The sequence below is a fragment of the Staurois parvus genome, unplaced genomic scaffold, assembly GCF_062004578.1.
Source record: "Staurois parvus isolate SC_StPar_1 unplaced genomic scaffold, SC_StPar_1.0 ptg000667l, whole genome shotgun sequence".
Lineage (NCBI taxonomy): Eukaryota > Metazoa > Chordata > Amphibia > Anura > Ranidae > Staurois > Staurois parvus.
The window spans coordinates 1,261,912-1,285,536 of NW_028318463.1; positions in this window are offsets into that span (position 1 = coordinate 1,261,912).

Sequence of the window (23,625 nt, forward strand, 5' to 3'; positions counted from 1 at the left end):
TACAGGAGAAGAGAAGTGGTATTATGCAGAGCCCATACATACAGAATGATAACAGATACTGAGAATTATACCCAGCAGTAGAAGAGAAGAGGTATTATGCAGAATCCATGCAAACAGAATGAGAACAGATACTGAGAATTATACCCAGCATACAGGAGAAGAGAAGTGGTATTATGCAGAGTCCATGCATACAGAATGAGAACAGATACTGAGAATTATACCCAGCATACAGGAGAAGAGAAGTGGTATTAAGCAGAATCCATGCATACAGAATGAGAACAGATACTGAGAATTATACCCGGCATACAGGAGAAGAGAAGTGGTATTATGCAGAGTCCATACATAAAGAATGAGAACAGATACTGAGAATTATACCCGGCATACAAGAGAAGAGAAGTGGTATTATGCAGAGTCCATACATACAGAATGAGAACAGATACTGAGAACTATACCCAGCATACAGGAGAAGAGAAGTGGTATTATGCAGAGTCCATACATAAAGAATGAGAACAGATACTGAGAATTATACCCAGCATACAGGAGAAGAGAAGTGGTATTATGCAGAGTCCATGCATACAGAATGAGAACAGATACTGAGAATTATACCCAGCAGTAGAAGAGAAGTGGTATTATGCAGAGTCCATGCATACAGAATGAGAACAGATACTGAGAATTATACCCAGCATACAGGATAAGAGAAGTGGTATTATGCAGAGTCCATGCATACAGAATGAGAACAGATACTGAGAATTATGCCCAGCAGTAGAAGAGAAGTGGTATTATGCAGAGTCAATGCATACAGAATGAGAACAGATACTGAGAATTATACCCGGCATACAGGAGAAGAGAAGTGGTATTATACAGAGTCCATACATACAGAATGAGAACAGATACTGAGAATTATACCCAGCAGTAGAAGAGAAGTGGTATTATGCAGAGTCCATGCATACAGAATGAGAACAGATACTGAGAATTATACCCAGCATACAGGAGAAGAGAAGTGGTATTATGCAGAGTCCATGCATACAGAATGAGAACAGATACTGAGAATTATGCCCAGCAGTAGAAGAGAAGTGGTATTATGCAGAGTCCATACATACAGAATGAGAACAGATACTGAGAATTATACCCGGCATACAGGAGAAGAGAAGTGGTATTATACAGAGTCCATACATACAGAATGAGAACAGATACTGAGAATTATACCCAGCAGTAGAAGAGAAGTGGTATTATGCAGAATCCATGCATACAGAATGAGAACAGATACTGAGAATTATACCCAGCAGGAGAAGAGAAGTGGTATTATGCAGAGTCCATGCATACAGAATGAGAATAGATACTGAGAATTATACCCAGCATACAGGAGAAGAGAAGTGGTATTATGCAGAGTCCATGCATACAGAATGAGAACAGATACTGAGAATTATACCCAGCATACAGGTGAAAAGAAGTGGTATTATACAGAATCCATACATACAGAATGAGAACAGATACTGAGAATTATACCCAGCACACAGGAGAAGAGAAGAGGTATTATGCAGAGTCCATGCATACAGAATGAGAACAGATACTGAGAATTATACCCAGCAGTAGAAGAGAAGTGGTATTATGCAGAATCCATGCATACAGAATGAGAACAGATACTGAGAATTATACCCGGCATACAGGAGAAGAGAAGTGGTATTATGCAGAGTCCATACATACAGAATGAGAACAGATACTGAGAATTATACCCAGCAGTAGAAGAGAAGTGGTATTATGCAGAATTCATGCAAAGAGAATGAGAACAGATACTGAGAATTATACCCAGCAGTAGAAGAGAAGTGGTATTATGCAGAATCCATGCATACAGAATGAGAACAGATACTGAGAATTATACCCGGCATACAGGAGAAGAGAAGTGGTATTATGCAGAGTCCATACATACAGAATGAGAACAGATACTGAGAATTATACCCAGCATACAGGTGAAAAGAAGTGGTATTATACAGAATCCATACATACAGAATGAGAACAGATACTGAGAATTATACCCAGCAGGAGAAGAGAAGTGGTATTATGCAGAGTCCATGCATACAGAATGAGAACAGATACTGAGAATTATACCCAGCAGGAGAAGAGAAGTGGTATTATGCAGAGTCCATGCATACAGAATGAGAACAGATACTGAGAATTATACCCAGCATACAGGGGAAGAGAAGTGGTATTATGCAGAGTCCATACATACAGAATGAGAACAAATACTGAGAATTATACCCAGCATACAGGGGAAGAGAAGTGGTATTATGCAGAGTCCATGCATACAGAATGAGAACAGATACTGAGAATTATACCCAGCAGTAGAAGAGAAGTGGTATTATGCAGAATCCATACATACAGAATGAGAACAGATACTGAGAATTATACCCAGCATACAGGAGAAGAGAAGTGGTATTATGCAGAGTCCATACATAGAGAATGAGAACAGATACTGAGAATTATACCCAGCATACAGGAGAAAAGAAGTGGTATTATGCAGAGTCCATACATACAGAATGAGAACAGATACTGAGAATTATACCCAGCATACAGGAGAAGAGAAGTGGTATTATGCAGAGTCCATGCATACAGAATGAGAACAGATACTGAGAATTATACCCAGCAGGAGAAGAGAAGTGGTATTATCCAGAGTCCATGCATACAGAATGAGAACAGATACTGAGAATTATATCCAGCAGGAGAAGAGAAGTGGTATTATGCAGAATCCATGCATACAGAATGAGAACAGATACTGAGAATTATACCCAGCAGTAGAAGAGAAGTGGTATTATGCAGAGTCCATACATACAGAATGAGAACAGATACTGAGAATTATACCCAGCAGGAGAAGAGAAGTGGTATTATGCAGAGTCCATGCATACAGAATGAGAACAGATACTGAGAATTATAGCCAGCAGTAGAAGAGAAGTGGTATTATGCAGAGTCCATACATACAGAATGAGAACAGATACTGAGAATTATACCCAGCATACAGGAGAAGAGAAGTGGTATTATGCAGAGTCCATACATACAGAATGAGAACAGATACTGAGAATTATACTCAGCATACAGGAGAAGAGAAGTGGTATTATACAGAGTCCATGCATACAGAATGAGAACAGATACTGAGAATTATGCCCAGCAGTAGAAGAGAAGTGGTATTATGCAGAGTCCATACATACAGAATGAGAACAGATACTGAGAATTATACCCAGCAGGAGAAGAGAAGTAGTATTATGCAGAGTCCATGCATACAGAATGAGAACAGATACTGAGAATTATACCCAGCAGGAGAAGAGAAGTGGTATTATGCAGAGTCCATGCATACAGAATGAGAACAGATACTGAGAATTATACCCAGCATACAGGAGAAGAGAAGTGGTATTATGCAGAGTCCATACATACAGAATGAGAACAGATACTGAGAATTATACCCAGCATACAGGAGAAGAGAAGTGGCATCATGCAGAATCCAGGCATACAGAATGAGAACAGATACTGAGAATTATACCCAGCATACAGGAGAAGAGAAGTGGTATTATGCAGAGTCCATACATACAGAATGAGAACAGATACTGAGAATTATACCCAGCAGTAGAAGAGGAGTGGAATTATGCAGAATCCATGCAAACAGAATGAGAACAGATACTGAGAATTATACCCAGCAGTAGAAGAGAAGTGGTATTATGCAGAATCCATACATACAGAATGAGAACAGATACTGAGAATTATACCCAGCAGGAGAAGAGAAGAGGTATTATGCAGAGTCCATGCATAGAGAATGAGAACAGATACTGAGAATTATACCCAGCAGGAGAAGAGAAGTGGTATTATGCAGAGTCCATGCATAGAGAATGAGAACAGATACTGAGAATTATACCCAGCAGGAGAAGAGAAGTGGTATTATGCAGAGTCCATGCATACAGAATGAGAACAGATACTGAGAATTATACCCGGCATACAGGAGAAGAGAAGTGGTATTATGCAGAGTCCATGCATACAGAATGAGAACAGATACTGAGAATTATACCCAGCATACAGGAGAAGAGAAGTGGCATTATGCAGAGTCCATGCATACAGAATGAGAACAGATACTGAGAATTATACTCAGCATACAGGAGAATAGAAGTGGTATTATGCAGAGTCCATACATACAGAATGAGAACAGATACTGAGAATTATACCCAGCAGGAGAAGAGAAGTGGTATTATGCAGAGTCCATGCATACAGAATGAGAACAGATACTGAGAATTATACCCAGCAGGAGAAGAGAAGTGGTATTATGCAGAGTCCATGCATACAGAATGAGAACAGATACTGAGAATTATACCCAGCATACAGGAGAAGAGAAGTGGTATTATGCAGAGTCCATGCATACAGAATGAGAACAGATACTGAGAATTAAACCCAGAAGGAGAAGAGAAGTGGTATTATGCAGAGTCCATGCATACAGAATGAGAACAGATACTGAGAATTATACCCAGCATACAGGAGAAGAGAAGTGGTATTATGCAGAGTCCATGCATACAGAATGAGAACAGATACTGAGAATTATACCCAGCAGTAGAAGAGAAGTGGTATTATGCAGAGTCCATACATACAGAATGAGAACAGATACTGAGAATTATACCCAGCAGGAGAAGAGAAGTGGTATTATGCAGAGTCCATGCATACAGAATGAGAACAGATACTGAGAATTATAGCCAGCAGTAGAAGAGAAGTGGTATTATGCAGAGTCCATACATACAGAATGAGAACAGATACTGAGAATTATACCCAGCATACAGGAGAAGAGAAGTGGTATTATGCAGAGTCCATACATACAGAATGAGAACAGATACTGAGAATTATACTCAGCATACAGGAGAAGAGAAGTGGTATTATACAGAGTCCATGCATACAGAATGAGAACAGATACTGAGAATTATGCCCAGCAGTAGAAGAGAAGTGGTATTATGCAGAGTCCATACATACAGAATGAGAACAGATACTGAGAATTATACCCAGCAGGAGAAGAGAAGTAGTATTATGCAGAGTCCATGCATACAGAATGAGAACAGATACTGAGAATTATACCCAGCAGGAGAAGAGAAGTGGTATTATGCAGAGTCCATGCATACAGAATGAGAACAGATACTGAGAATTATACCCAGCATACAGGAGAAGAGAAGTGGTATTATGCAGAGTCCATACATACAGAATGAGAACAGATACTGAGAATTATACCCAGCATACAGGAGAAGAGAAGTGGCATCATGCAGAATCCAGGCATACAGAATGAGAACAGATACTGAGAATTATACCCAGCATACAGGAGAAGAGAAGTGGTATTATGCAGAGTCCATACATACAGAATGAGAACAGATACTGAGAATTATACCCAGCAGTAGAAGAGGAGTGGAATTATGCAGAATCCATGCAAACAGAATGAGAACAGATACTGAGAATTATACCCAGCAGTAGAAGAGAAGTGGTATTATGCAGAATCCATACATACAGAATGAGAACAGATACTGAGAATTATACCCAGCAGGAGAAGAGAAGAGGTATTATGCAGAGTCCATGCATAGAGAATGAGAACAGATACTGAGAATTATACCCAGCAGGAGAAGAGAAGTGGTATTATGCAGAGTCCATGCATAGAGAATGAGAACAGATACTGAGAATTATACCCAGCAGGAGAAGAGAAGTGGTATTATGCAGAGTCCATGCATACAGAATGAGAACAGATACTGAGAATTATACCCGGCATATAGGAGAAGAGAAGTGGTATTATGCAGAGTCCATGCATACAGAATGAGAAGAGATACTGAGAATTATACCCAGCATACAGGAGAAGAGAAGTGGCATTATGCAGAGTCCATGCATACAGAATGAGAACAGATACTGAGAATTATACTCAGCATACAGGAGAATAGAAGTGGTATTATGCAGAGTCCATACATACAGAATGAGAACAGATACTGAGAATTATACCCAGCAGGAGAAGAGAAGTGGTATTATGCAGAGTCCATGCATACAGAATGAGAACAGATACTGAGAATTATACCCAGCAGGAGAAGAGAAGTGGTATTATGCAGAGTCCATGCATACAGAATGAGAACAGATACTGAGAATTATACCCAGCATACAGGAGAAGAGAAGTGGTATTATGCAGAGTCCATGCATACAGAATGAGAACAGATACTGAGAATTAAACCCAGAAGGAGAAGAGAAGTGGTATTATGCAGAGTCCATACATACAGAATGAGAACAGATACTGAGAATTATACCCAGCATACAGGAGAAGAGAAGTGGTATTATGCAGAGCCCATACATACAGAATGATAACAGATACTGAGAATTATACCCAGCATACAGGAGAAGAGAAGTGGCATCATGCAGAATCCAGGCATACAGAATGAGAACAGATACTGAGAATTATACCCAGCAGTAGAAGAGAAGTGGTATTATGCAGAATCCATGCATACAGAATGAGAACAGATACTGAGAATTATACCCAGCATACAGGAGAAGAGAAGTGGTATTATGCAGAGTCCATACATACAGAATGAGAACAGATACTGAGAATTATACCCAGCATACAGGGGAAGAGAAGTGGTATTATGCAGAGTCTATGCATACAGAATGAGAACAGATACTGAGAATTATACCCAGCAGGAGAAGAGAAGTGGTATTATGCAGAGTCCATACATACAGAATGAGAACAGATACTGAGAATTATACCCAGCATACAGGAGAAGAGAAGTGGTATTATGCAGAGTCCATACATATAGAATGAGAACAGATACTGAGAATTATACTCAGCATACAGGAGAAGAGAAGTGGTATTATACAGAGTCCATGCATACAGAATGAGAACAGATACTGAGAATTATGCCCAGCAGTAGAAGAGAAGTGGTATTATGCAGAGTCCATGCATACAGAATGAGAACAGATACTGAGAATTATACCCAGCAGGAGAAGAGAAGTGGTATTATGCAGAGTCCATGCATACAGAATGAGAACAGATACTGAGAATTATACCCAGCATACAGGAGAAGAGAAGTGGTATTATGCAGAGTCCATACATACAGAATGAGAACAGATACTGAGAATTATACCCAGCAGTAGAAGAGGAGTGGAATTATGCAGAATCCATGCAAACAGAATGAGAACAGATACTGAGAATTATACCCAGCAGTAGAAGAGAAGTGGTATTATGCAGAATCCATACATACAGAATGAGAACAGATACTGAGAATTATACCCAGCATACAGGAGAAGAGAAGTGGCATCATGCAGAATCCAGGCATACAGAATGAAAACAGATACTGAGAATTATACCCAGCAGTAGAAGAGAAGTGGTATTATGCAGAGTCCATGCATACAGAATGAGAACAGATACTGAGAATTATACCCAGCAATAGAAGAGAAGAGGTATTATGCAGAATCCATACATACAGAATGAGAACAAATACTGAGAATTATACCCAGCATACAGGAGAAGAGAAGTGGTATTATGCAGAGTCCATGCATACAGAATGAGAACAGATACTGAGAATTATACCCAGCAGTAGAAGAGAAGTGGTATTATGCAGAGTCCAAGCATACAGAATGAGAACAGATACTGAGAATTATACCCAGCATACAGGAGAAGAGAAGTGGTATTATACAGAGTCCATGCATACAGAATGAGAACAGATACTGAGAATTATACCCAGCATACAAGAGAAGAGAAGTGGTATTATGCAGAATCCATACATACAGAATGAGAACAGATACTGAGAATTATACCCAGCAGGAGAAGAGAAGTGGTATTATGCAGAGTCTATGCATACAGAATGAGAACAGATACTGAGAATTATACCCAGCAGGAGAAGAGAAGTGGTATTATGCAGAGTCCATACATACAGAATGAGAACAGATGCCGAGAATTATACCCAGCATACAGGAGAAGAGAAGTGGCATCATGCAGAATCCAGGCATACAGAATGAGAACAGATACTGAGAATTATACCCAGCATACAGGAGAAGAGAAGTGGTATTATGCAGAGTCCATACATACAGAATGAGAACAGATACTGAGAATTATACCCAGCAGTAGAAGAGGAGTGGAATTATGCAGAATCCATGCAAACAGAATGAGAACAGATACTGAGAATTATACCCAGCAGTAGAAGAGAGGTGGTATTATGCAGAGTCCATGCATACAGAATGAGAACAGATACTGAGAATTATACCCAGCATACAGGAGAAGAGAAGTGGTATTATGCAGAGTCCATGCATACAGAATGAGAACAGATACTGAGAATTATACCCAGCATACAGGAGAAAAGAAGTGGTATTATGCAGAGTCCATGCATACAGAATGAGAACAGATACTGAGAATTATACCCAGCATACAGGAGAAAAGAAGTGGTATTATGCAGAATCCATACATACAAAATGAGAACAGATACTGAGAATTATACCCAGCAGGAGAAGAGAAGTGGTATTATGCAGAGTCCATGCATACAGAATGAGAACAGATACTGAGAATTATACCCAGCATACAGGAGAAGAGAAGTGGTATTATGCAGAGTCCATGCATACAAAATGAGAACAGATACTGAGAATTATACCCAGCATACAGGAGAAGAGAAGTGGTATTATGCAGAGTCCATGCATACAGAATGAGAACAGATACTGAGAATTATACCCAGCATACAGGGGAAGAGAAGTGGTATTATGCAGAGTCCATACATAAAGAATGAGAACAGATACTGAGAATTATACCCGGCATACTGGAGAAGAGAAGTGGTATTATGCAGAGTCCATGCATACAGAATGAGAACAGATACTGAGAATTATACCCAGCAGTAGAAGAGAAGTGGTATTATGCAGAGTCCATGCATACAGAATGAGAACAGATACTGAGAATTATACCCAGCATACAGGATAAGAGAAGTGGTATTATGCAGAGTCCATGCATACAGAATGAGAACAGATACTGAGAATTATACCCGGCATACTGGAGAAGAGAAGTGGTATTATGCAGAGTCCATACATACAGAATGAGAACAGATACTGAGAATTATACCCAGCAGTAGAAGAGAAGTGGTATTATGCAGAATCCATGCATACAGAATGAGAACAGATACTGAGAATTATACCCAGCAGGAGAAGAGAAGTGGTATTATGCAGAGTCCATGCATACAGAATGAGAACAGATACTGAGAATTATACCAAGCATACAGGAGAAGAGAAGTGGCATTATGCAGAGTCCATACATACAGAATGAGAACAGATACTGAGAATTATACCCAGCATACAGGAGAAGAGAAGTGGTATTATGCAGAGTCCATGCATACAGAATGAGAACAGATACTGAGAATTAAACCCAGCATACAGGAGAAGAGAAGTGGTATTATGCAGAGTCCATACATACAGAATGAGAACAGATACTGAGAATTATACCCAGCATACAGGAGAAGAGAAGTGGTATTATGCAGAGCCCATACATACAGAATGATAACAGATACTGAGAATTATACCCAGCAGTAGAAGAGAAGAGGTATTATGCAGAATCCATGCAAACAGAATGAGAACAGATACTGAGAATTATACCCAGCAGTAGAAGAGAAGTGGTATTAAGCAGAATCCATGCATACAGAATGAGAACAGATACTGAGAATTATACCCGGCATACAGGAGAAGAGAAGTGGTATTATGCAGAGTCCATACATAAAGAATGAGAACAGATACTGAGAATTATACCCGGCATACAAGAGAAGAGAAGTGGTATTATGCAGAGTCCATACATACAGAATGAGAACAGATACTGAGAACTATACCCAGCATACAGGAGAAGAGAAGTGGTATTATGCAGAGTCCATACATAAAGAATGAGAACAGATACTGAGAATTATACCCAGCATACAGGAGAAGAGAAGTGGTATTATGCAGAGTCCATACATAAAGAATGAGAACAGATACTGAGAATTATACCCGGCATACTGGAGAAGAGAAGTGGTATTATGCAGAGTCCATGCATACAGAATGAGAACAGATACTGAGAATTATACCCAGCAGTAGAAGAGAAGTGGTATTATGCAGAATCCATGCATACAGAATGAGAACAGATACTGAGAATTATACCCAGCATACAGGAGAAGAGAAGTGGTATTATGCAGAGTCCATACATACAGAATGAGAATAGATACTGAGAATTATACCCAGCATACAGGAGAAGAGAAGTGGTATTATGCAGAGTCCATGCATACAGAATGAGAATAGATACTGAGAATTATACCCAGCATACAGGAGAAGAGAAGTGGTATTATGCAGACTCCATGCATACAGAATGAGAACAGATACTGAGAATTATACCCAGCATACAGGAGAAGAGAAGTGGTATTATGCAGAGTCCATACATACAGAATGAGAACAGATACTGAGAATTATACCCAGCACACAGGAGAAGAGAAGAGGTATTATGCAGAGTCCATGCATACAGAATGAGAACAGATACTGAGAATTATACCCAGCAGTAGAAGAGAAGTGGTATTATGCAGAATCCATGCATACAGAATGAGAACAGATACTGAGAATTATACCCGGCATACAGGAGAAGAGAAGTGGTATTATGCAGAGTCCATACATACAGAATGAGAACAGATACTGAGAATTATACCCAGCAGTAGAAGAGAAGTGGTATTATGCAGAATCCATGCAAACAGAATGAGAACAGATACTGAGAATTATACCCAGCAGTAGAAGAGAAGTGGTATTATGCAGAATCCATGCATACAGCATGAGAACAGATACTGAGAATTATACCCGGCATACAGGAGAAGAGAAGTGGTATTATGCAGAGTCCATACATACAGAATGAGAACAGATACTGAGAATTATACCCAGCATACAGGTGAAAAGAAGTGGTATTATACAGAATCCATACATACAGAATGAGAACAGATACTGAGAATTATACCCAGCAGGAGAAGAGAAGTGGTATTATGCAGAGTCCATGCATACAGAATGAGAACAGATACTGAGAATTATACCCAGCATACAGGGGAAGAGAAGTGGTATTATGCAGAGTCCATGCATACAGAATGAGAACAGATACTGAGAATTATACCCAGCAGTAGAAGAGAAGTGGTATTATGCAGAATCCATACATACAGAATGAGAACAGATACTGAGAATTATACCCAGCATACAGGAGAAGAGAAGTGGTATTATGCAGAGTCCATACATAGAGAATGAGAACAGATACTGAGAATTATACCCAGCATACAGGAGAAAAGAAGTGGTATTATGCAGAGTCCATACATACAGAATGAGAACAGATACTGAGAATTATACCCAGCATACAGGAGAAGAGAAGTGGTATTATGCAGAGTCCATGCATACAGAATGAGAACAGATACTGAGAATTATACTCAGCATACAGGAGAATAGAAGTGGTATTATGCAGAGTCCATACATACAGAATGAGAACAGATACTGAGAATTATACCCAGCATACAGGAGAAGAGAAGTGGTATTATGCAGAGTCCATGCATACAGAATGAGAACAGATACTGAGAATTATACCCAGCAGGAGAAGAGAAGTGGTATTATCCAGAGTCCATGCATACAGAATGAGAACAGATACTGAGAATTATATCCAGCAGGAGAAGAGAAGTGGTATTATGCAGAATCCATGCATACAGAATGAGAACAGATACTGAGAATTATACCCAGCAGTAGAAGAGAAGTGGTATTATGCAGAGTCCATACATACAGAATGAGAACAGATACTGAGAATTATGCCCAGCAGTAGAAGAGAAGTGGTATTATGCAGAGTCCATACATACAGAATGAGAACAGATACTGAGAATTATACCCAGCAGGAGAAGAGAAGTAGTATTATGCAGAGTCCATGCACACAGAATGAGAACAGATACTGAGAATTATACCCAGCAGGAGAAGAGAAGTGGTATTATGCAGAGTCCATGCATACAGAATGAGAACAGATACTGAGAATTATACCCAGCATACAGGAGAAGAGAAGTGGTATTATGCAGAGTCCATACATACAGAATGAGAACAGATACTGAGAATTATACCCAGCATACAGGAGAAGAGAAGTGGCATCATGCAGAATCCAGGCATACAGAATGAGAACAGATACTGAGAATTATACCCAGCATACAGGAGAAGAGAAGTGGTATTATGCAGAGTCCATACATACAGAATGAGAACAGATACTGAGAATTATACCCAGCAGTAGAAGAGGAGTGGAATTATGCAGAATCCATGCAAACAGAATGAGAACAGATACTGAGAATTATACCCAGCAGTAGAAGAGAAGTGGTATTATGCAGAATCCATACATACAGAATGAGAACAGATACTGAGAATTATACCCAGCAGGAGAAGAGAAGAGGTATTATGCAGAGTCCATGCATAGAGAATGAGAACAGATACTGAGAATTATACCCAGCAGGAGAAGAGAAGTGGTATTATGCAGAGTCCATGCATAGAGAATGAGAACAGATACTGAGAATTATACCCAGCAGGAGAAGAGAAGTGGTATTATGCAGAGTCCATGCATACAGAATGAGAACAGATACTGAGAATTATACCCAGCAGGAGAAGAGAAGTGGTATTATGCAGAGTCCATGCATACAGAATGAGAACAGATACTGAGAATTATACCCAGCATACAGGAGAAGAGAAGTGGTATTATGCAGAGTCCATGCATACAGAATGATAACAGATACTGAGAATTATACCCAGCATACAGGAGAAGAGAAGTGGCATCATGCAGAATCCAGGCATACAGAATGAGAACAGATACTGAGAATTATACCCAGCAGTAGAAGAGAAGTGGTATTATGCAGAATCCATGCATACAGAATGAGAACAGATACTGAGAATTATACCCAGCATACAGGAGAAGAGAAGTGGTATTATGCAGAGTCCATACATACAGAATGAGAACAGATACTGAGAATTATACCCAGCATACAGGGGAAGAGAAGTGGTATTATGCAGAGTCTATGCATACAGAATGAGAACAGATACTGAGAATTATACCCAGCAGGAGAAGAGAAGTGGTATTATGCAGAGTCCATACATACAGAATGAGAACAGATACTGAGAATTATACCCAGCATACAGGAGAAGAGAAGTGGTATTATGCAGAGTCCATACATATAGAATGAGAACAGATACTGAGAATTATACTCAGCATACAGGAGAAGAGAAGTGGTATTATGCAGAGTCCATGCATACAGAATGAGAACAGATACTGAGAATTATGCCCAGCATACAGGAGAAGAGAAGTGGTATTATACAGAGTCCATGCATACAGAATGAGAACAGATACTGAGAATTATGCCCAGCAGTAGAAGAGAAGTGGTATTATGCAGAGTCCATGCATACAGAATGAGAACAGATACTGAGAATTATACCCAGCAGGAGAAGAGAAGTGGTATTATGCAGAGTCCATGCATACAGAATGAGAACAGATACTGAGAATTATACCCAGCAGGAGAAGAGAAGTGGTATTATGCAGAGTCCATGCATACAGAATGAGAACAGATACTGAGAATTATACCCAGCATACAGGAGAAGAGAAGTGGTATTATGCAGAGTCCATACATACAGAATGAGAACAGATACTGAGAATTATACCCAGCATACAGGAGAAGAGAAGTGGCATCATGCAGAATCCAGGCATACAGAATGAGAACAGATACTGAGAATTATACCCAGCATACAGGAGAAGAGAAGTGGTATTATGCAGAGTCCATACATACAGAATGAGAACAGATACTGAGAATTATACCCAGCAGTAGAAGAGGAGTGGAATTATGCAGAATCCATGCAAACAGAATGAAAACAGATACTGAGAATTATACCCAGCAGTAGAAGAGAAGTGGTATTATGCAGAATCCATACATACAGAATGAGAACAGATACTGAGAATTATACCCAGCATACAGGAGAAAAGAAGTGGTATTATGCAGAGTCCATGCAAACAGAATGAGAACAGATACTGAGAATTATACCCAGCAGTAGAAGATAAGTGGTATTATGCAGAATCCATACATACAGAATGAGAACAGATACTGAGAATTATACCCAGCAGGAGAAGAGAAGAGGTATTATGCAGAGTCCATGCATAGAGAATGAGAACAGATACTGAGAATTATACCCAGCAGGAGAAGAGAAGTGGTATTATGCAGAGTCCATGCATAGAGAATGAGAATAGATACTGAGAATTATACCCAGCAGGAGAAGAGAAGTGGTATTATGCAGAGTCCATGCATACAGAATGAGAACAGATACTGAGAATTATACCCGGCATACAGGAGAAGAGAAGTGGTATTATGCAGAGTCCATGCATACAGAATGAGAACAGATACTGAGAATTATACCCAGCATACAGGAGAAGAGAAGTGGTATTATGCAGAGTCCATACATACAGAATGAGAACAGATACTGAGAATTATACTCAGCATACAGGAGAAGAGAAGTGGCATTATGCAGAGTCCATGCATACAGAATGAGAACAGATACTGAGAATTATACTCAGCATACAGGAGAATAGAAGTGGTATAATGCAGAGTCCATACATACAGAATGAGAACAGATACTGAGAATAATACCCAGCAGGAGAAGAGAAGTGGTATTATGCAGAGTCCATGCATACAGAATGAGAACAGATACTGAGAATTATACCCAGCAGGAGAAGAGAAGTGGTATTATGCAGAGTCCATGCATACAGAATGAGAACAGATACTGAGAATTATACCCAGCATACAGGAGAAGAGAAGTGGTATTATGCAGAGTCCATGCATACAGAATGAGAACAGATACTGAGAATTATACCCAGCATACAGGAGAAGAGAAGTGGTATTATGCAGAATCCATACATACAGAATGAGAACAGATACTGAGAATTATACTCAGCATACAGGAGAAGAGAAGTGGCATTATGCAGAGTCCATGCATACAGAATGAGAACAGATACTGAGAATTATACTCAGCATACAGGAGAATAGAAGTGGTATTATGCAGAGTCCATACATACAGAATGAGAACAGATACTGAGAATTATACCCAGCAGGAGAAGAGAAGTGGTATTATGCAGAGTCCATGCATACAGAATGAGAACAGATACTGAGAATTATACCCAGCAGGAGAAGAGAAGTGGTATTATGCAGAGTCCATGCATACAGAATGAGAACAGATACTGAGAATTATACCCAGCATACAGGAGAAGAGAAGTGGTATTATGCAGAGTCCATGCATACAGAATGAGAACAGATACTGAGAATTAAACCCAGAAGGAGAAGAGAAGTGGTATTATGCAGAGTCCATACATACAGAATGAGAACAGATACTGAGAATTATACCCAGCATACAGGAGAAGAGAAGTGGTATTATGCAGAGCCCATACATACAGAATGATAACAGATACTGAGAATTATACCCAGCATACAGGAGAAGAGAAGTGGCATCATGCAGAATCCAGGCATACAGAATGAGAACAGATACTGAGAATTATACCCAGCAGTAGAAGAGAAGTGGTATTATGCAGAATCCATGCAAACAGAATGAGAACAGATACTGAGAATTATACCCAGCAGTAGAAGAGAAGTGGTATTATGCAGAATCCATGCATACAGAATGAGAACAGATACTGAGAATTATACCCAGCATACAGGAGAAGAGAAGTGGTATTATGCAGAGTCCATACATACAGAATGAGAACAGATACTGAGAATTATACCCAGCATACAGGGGAAGAGAAGTGGTATTATGCAGAGTCTATGCATACAGAATGAGAACAGATACTGAGAATTATACCCAGCAGTAGAAGAGGAGTGGAATTATGCAGAGTCCATGCAAACAGAATGAGAACAGATACTGAAAATTATACCCAGCAGTAGAAGAGAAGTGGTATTATGCAGAATCCATACATACAGAATGAGAACAGATACTGAGAATTATACCCAGCATACAGGAGAAAAGAAGTGGTATTATGCAGAGTCCATGCAAACAGAATGAGAACAGATACTGAGAATTATACCCAGCAGGAGAAGAGAAGAGGTATTATGCAGAGTCCATGCATAGAGAATGAGAACAGATACTGAGAATTATACCCAGCAGGAGAAGAGAAGTGGTATTATGCAGAATCCATGCATAAAGCATGAGAACAGATACTGAGAATTATACTCAGCATACAGGAGAATAGAAGTGGTATTATGCAGAGTCCATGCATACAGAATGAGAACAGATACTGAGAATTATACCCAGCATACAGGAGAATAGAAGTGGTATTATGCAGAGTCCATACATACAGAATGAGAACAGATACTGAGAATTATACCCAGCAGGAGAAGAGAAGTGGTATTATGCAGAGTCCATGCATACAGAATGAGAACAGATACTGAGAATTATACCCAGCATACAGGAGAAGAGAAGTGGTATTATGCAGAGTCCATGCATACAGAATGAGAACAGATACTGAGAATTATACCCAGCATAAAGGAGAAGAGAAGTGGTATTATGCAGAGTCCATGCATACAGAATGAGAACAGATACTGAGAATTATACCCAGCAGGAGAAGAGAAGTGGTATTATGCAGAGTCCATGCATACAGAATGAGAACAGATACTGAGAATTATACCCAGCATACAGGAGAAGAGAAGTGGTATTATGCAGAGTCCATGCATACAGAATGAGAACAGATACTGAGAATTATACCCAGCATAAAGGAGAAGAGAAGTGGTATTATGCAGAGTCCATGCATACAGAATGAGAACAGATACTGAGAATTATACCCAGCATAAAGGAGAAGAGAAGTGGTATTATGCAGAATCCATGCATACAGAATGAGAACAGATACTGAGAATTATACCCAGCATACAGGAGAATAGAAGTGGTATTATGCAGAGTCCATGCATACAGAATGAGAACAGATACTGAGAATTATACCCAGCATACAAGAGAAGAGAAGTGGTATTATGCAGAATCCATACATACAGAATGAGAACAGATACTGAGAATTATACCCAGCAGGAGAAGAGAAGTGGTATTATACAGAGTCCATGCATACAGAATGAGAACAGATACTGAGAATTATACCCAGCAGGAGAAGAGAAGTGGTATTATGCAGAGTCCATGCATACAGAATGAGAACAGATACTGAGAATGATAACCAGCATACAGGAGAAGAGAAGTGGTATTATGCAGAGTCCATGCATACAGAATGAGAACAGATACTGAGAATTATACCCAGCATACAGGAGAAGAGAAGTGGTATTATGCAGAGTCCATACATACAGAATGATAACAGATACTGAGAATTATACCCAGCATACAGGGGAAGAGAAGTGGTATTATGCAGAGTCCATGCATACAGAATGAGAACAGATACTGAGAATTATACCCAGCAGTAGAAGAGAAGTGGTATTATGCAGAATCCATGCATACAGAATGAGAACAGATACTGAGAATTATACCCAGCATACAGGAGAAGAGAAGTGGTAATATGCAGAGTCCATGCATAAAGAATGAGAACAGATACTGAGAATTATACCCAGCATACAGGTGAAAAGAAGTGGTATTATGCAGAATCCATACATACAGAATGAGAACAGATACTGAGAATTATACCCAGCAGAAGAAGAGAAGTGGTATTATGCAGAGTCCATGCATACAGAATGAGAACAGATACTGAGAATTATACCCAGCATACAGGGGAAGAGAAGTGGTATTATGCAGAGTCCATGCATACAGAATGAGAACAGATACTGAGAATTATACCCAGCATACAGGGGAAGAGAAGTGGTATTATGCAGAGTCCATACATACAGAATGAGAACAGATACTGAGAATTATACCCAGCATACAGGAGAAGAGAAGTGGTATTATGCAGAGTCCATGCATACAGAATGAGAACAGATACTGAGAATTATACCCAGCATACAGGAGAAGAGAAGTGGTATTATGCAGAGTCCATACATACAGAATGAGAACAGATACTGAGAATTATACCCAGCATACAGGAGAAGAGAAGTGGTATTATGCAGAATCCAGGCATACAGAATGAGAACAGATATTGAGAATTATACCCAGCAGTAGAAGAGAAGTGGTATTATGCAGAGTCCATGCATACAGAATGAGAACAGATACTGAGAATTATACCCAGCAGGAGAAGAGAAGTGGTATTATGCAGAGTCCATGCATACAGAATGAGAACAGATACTGAGAATTATACCCAGCAATAGAAGAGAAGAGGTATTATGCAGAATCCATATATACAGAATAAGAACAGATACTGAGAATTATACCCAGCATACAGGAGAAGAGAAGTGGTATTATGCAGATTCCATACATAAAGAATGAGAACAGATACTGAGAATTATACCCGGCATACTGGAGAAGAGAAGTGGTATTATGCAGAGTCCATGCATACAGAATGAGAACAGATACTGAGAAATTTACCCAGCAGTAGAAGAGAAGTAGTATTATGCAGAGTCCATGCATACAGAATGAGAACAGATACTGAGAATTATACCCAGCATACAGGAGAAGAGAAGTGGTATTATGCAGAGTCTATGCATACAGAATGAGAACAGATACTGAGAATTATACCCAGCAGGAGAAGAGAAGTGGTATTATGCAGAGTCCATACATACAGAATGAGAACAGATACTGAGAATTATACCCAGCATACAGGAGAAGAGAAGTGGCATCATGCAGAATCCAGGCATACAGAATGAGAACAGATACTGAGAATTATACCCAGCATACAGGAGAAGAGAAGTGGTATTATGCAGAGTCCATACATACAGAATGAGAACAGATACTGAGAATTATACCCAGCAGTAGAAGAGGAGTGGAATTATGCAGAATCCATGCAAACAGAATGAGAACAGATACTGAGAATTATACCCAGCAGTAGAAGAGAGGTGGTATTATGCAGAATCCATACATAAAGAATGAGAACAGATACTGAGAATCATACCCGGCATACAGGAGAAGAGAAGTGGTATTATGCCGAGTCCATACATACAGAATGAGAACAGATACTGAGAATTATACCCAGCATACAGGTGAAAAGAAGTGGTATTATGCAGAGTCCATGCAAACAGAATGCGAACAGATACTGAGAATTATACCCAGCAGTAGAAGATAAGTGGTATTATGCAGAATCCATACATACAGAATGAGAACAGATACTGAGAATTATACCCAGCAGGAGAAGAGAAGAGGTATTATGCAGAGTCCATGCATAGAGAATGAGAACAGATACTGAGAATTATACCCAGCAGGAGAAGAGAAGTGGTATTATGCAGAGTCCATGCATACAGAATGAGAACAGATACTGAGAATGATACCCAGCATACAGGAGAAGAGAAGTGGTATTATGCAGAGTCGATGCATACAGAATGAGAACAGACACTGAGAATTATACCCAGCATACAGGGGAAGAGAAGTGGTATTATGCAGAGTCCATGCATAGAGAATGAGAACAGATACTGAGAATTATACCCAGCATACAGGAGAAGAGAAGTGGTATTATGCAGAGTCCATACATACAGAATGAGAACAGATACTGAGAATTATACCCAGCATACAGGAGAAGAGAAGTGGTATTATGCAGAGCCCATACATACAGAATGATAACAGATACTGAGAATTATACCCAGCATACAGGAGAAGAGAAGTGGCATCATGCAGAATCCAGGCATACAGAATGAGAACAGATACTGAGAATTATACCCAGCATACAGGAGAAGAGAAGTGGAATTATACAGAGTCCATGCATACAGAATGAGAACAGATACTGAGAATTATGCCCAGCAGTAGAAGAGAAGTGGTATTATGCAGAGTCCATACATACAGAATGAGAACAGATACTGAGAATTATACCCAGCAGGAGAAGAGAAGTGGTATCATGCAGAGTCCATGCATACAGAATGAGAACAGATACTGAGAATTATACCCAGCAGGAGAAGAGAAGTGGTATTATGCAGAGTCCATGCATACAGAATGAGAACAGATACTGAGAATGATACCCAGCATACAGGAGAAGAGAAGTGGTATTATGCAGAGTCCATGCATACAGAATGAGAACAGATACTGAGAATTATACCCAGCATACAGGAGAAGAGAAGTGGCATCATGCAGAATCCAGGCATACAGAATGAAAACAGATACTGAGAATTATACCCAGCAGTAGAAGAGAAGTGGTATTATGCAGAGTCCATGCATACAGAATGAGAACAGATACTGAGAATTATACCCAGCAATAGAAGAGAAGAGGTATTATGCAGAATCCATGCATACAGAATGAGAACAGATACCGAGAATTATACCCAGCAGTAGAAGAGAAGTGGTATTATGCAGAGTCCATGCATACAGAATGAGAACAGATACTGAGAATTATACCCAGCATACAGGAGAAGAGAAGTGGTATTATGCAGAGTCCATGCATACAGAATGAGAACAGATACTGAGAATTATACCCAGCATACAGGAGAAGAGAAGTGGTATTATACAGAGTCCATGCATACAGAATGAGAACAGATACTGAGAATTATGCCCAGCAGTAGAAGAGAAGTGGTATTATGCAGAGTCCATACATACAGAATGAGAACAGATACTGAGAATTATACCCAGCAGGAGAAGAGAAGTGGTATTATGCAGAGTCCATGCATACAGAATGAGAACAGATACTGAGAATTATACCCAGCATACAGGAGAAGAGAAGTGGTATTATGCAGAGTCCATGCATACAGAATGAGAACAGATACTGAGAATTATACCCAGCATACAGGAAAAGAGAAGTGGTATTATGCAGAGTCCATGCATACAGAATGAGAACAGATACTGAGAATTATACCCAGCAGTAGAAGAGAAGTGGTATTATGCAGAGTCCATGCATACAGAATGAGAACAGATACTGAGAATTATACCCAGCATACAGGAGAAGAGAAGTGGTATTATGCAGAGTCCATACATACAGAATGAGAACAGATACTGAGAATTATACCCAGCATACAGGAGAAGAGAAGTGGTATTATACAGAGTCCATGCATACAGAATAAGAACAGATACTGAGAATTATGCCCAGCAGTAGAAGAGAAGTGGTATTATGCAGAGTCCATACATACAGAATGAGAACAGATACTGAGAATTATACCCAGCAGGAGAAGAGAAGTGGTATCATGCAGAGTCCATGCATACAGAATGAGAACAGATACTGAGAATTATACCCAGCATACAGGAGAAGAGAAGTGGCATCATGCAGAATCCAGGCATACAGAATGAAAACAGATACTGAGAATTATACCCAGCAGTAGAAGAGAAGTGGTATTATGCAGAGACCATGCATACAGAATGAGAACAGATACTGAGAATTATACCCAGCAATAGAAGAGAAGTGGTATTATGCAGAGTCCATGCATACAGAATGAGAACAGATACTGAGAATTATACCCAGCATACAGGAGAAGAGAAGTGGTATTATGCAGAGTCCATGCATACAGAATGAGAACAGATACTGAGAATGATACCCAGCATACAGGAGAAGAGAAGTGGTATTATGCAGAGTCCATGCATACAAAATGAGAACAGATACTGAGAATTATACCCAGCATACAGGAGAAGAGAAGTGGCATCATGCAGAGTCCATGCATACAGAATGAGAACAGATACTGAGAATTATACCCAGCATACAGGAGAAGTGGTATTATACAGAGTCCATGCATACAGAATGAGAACAGATACTGAGAATTATGCCCAGCAGTAGAAGAGAAGTGGTATTATGCAGAGTCCATGCATACAGAATGAGAACAGATACTGAGAATTATACCCAGCATACAGGAGAAGAGAAGTGGTATTATACAGAGTCCATGCATACAGAATGAGAACAGATACTGAGAATTATGCCCAGCAGTAGAAGAGAAGTGGTATTATGCAGAGTCCATATATACAGAATGAGAACAGATACTGAGAATTATACCCAGCAGGAGAAGAGAAGTGGTATTATGCAGAGTCCATGCATACAGAATGAGAACAGATACTGAGAATGATACCCAGCATACAGGAGAAGAGAAGTGGTATTATGCAGAGTCCATGCATACAGAATGAGAACAGATACTGAGAATTATACCCAGCATACAGGAGAAGAGAAGTGGTATTATGCAGAGTCCATACATACAGAATGATAACAGATACTGAGAATTATACCCAGCATACAGGAGAAGAGAAGTGGTATTATGCAGAGTCCATGCATACAGAATGAGAACAGATACTGAGAATTATACCCAGCATACAGGAGAAGAGAAGTGGCATCATGCAGAGTCCATGCATACAGAATGAGAACCCTGCGCTCAAATACAGTATTACATGAGACTGCTAGAAATCATTACTATAACAGTACAATAGGGAAACACAGATTAGGGCATGCAGGGGCCCTAGGGGCGGCATGCAGGGGCCCTAGGGGCTGCAAGCGGCCCCTAGGCTTGTAGGTTGGACACCAGGGGATTACATTCTCCTTGTAAAAAACACCCGGGATACACCATATTTACTGAATTCTGTTTTTAGTATTCCTTAAAAGTTCAAACATCCTTTGTGTTTTTTAAATAAATTCCTTTTTTTTTTAAAGTTTTTTTTGACAAATCTTAACTTTTGTTTTAACTGTGACCCGGCCGCAGCTTCTCACACTCTTTCCCATCATTTAGTTTTTACATTTACTGGCTGCTCCCAAATACCAACTTCAAGCTGAAGCTCTGCTGCAGAGCTGTATGTGATCCCAGATCTCCTCCTCCTCCACCTGTCATCATGGGGCATCCTGGGAGCTTCTGACTCCGCCCATCACTGCGCCGATCCTCCTGTATTGAGATGGAAGTGGAGGATTATGTTATGTTGAATAAAATGCGTCTTCTGCTGACATCGCTCTGCGCTCTGCTATCCATGTCTGGAATGAGAACAGACACTGAGAATTATACCCAGCAGGAGAAGAGAAGTGGTATTATGCAGAGTCCATGCATACAGAATGAGAACAGATACTGAGAATTATACCCAGCAGGAGAAGAGAAGTGGTATTATGCAGAGTCCATGCACACAGAATGAGAACAGATACTGAGAATTATACCCAGCAGGAGAAGAGAAGTGGTATTATGCAGAGTCCATGCATACAGAATGAGAACAGATACTGAGAATTATACCCAGCAGGAGAAGAGAAGTGGTATTATACAGAGTCCATGCATACAGAATGAGAACAGATACTGAGAATTATACCCAGCAGGAGAAGAGAAGTGGTATTATGCAGAGTCCATGCATACAGAATGAGAACAGATACTGAGAATTATACCCAGCATACAGGAGAAGAGAAGTGGTATTATGCAGAGTCCATGCATACAGAATGAGAACAGATACTGAGAATTATACCCAGCATAAAGGAGAAGAGAAGTGGTATTATGCAGAGTCCATTCATACAGAATGAGAACAGATACTGAGAATTATACCCAGCATAAAGGAGAAGAGAAGTGGTATTATGCAGAATCCATGCATACAGAATGAGAACAGATACTGAGAATTATACCCAGCATACAGGAGAATAGAAGT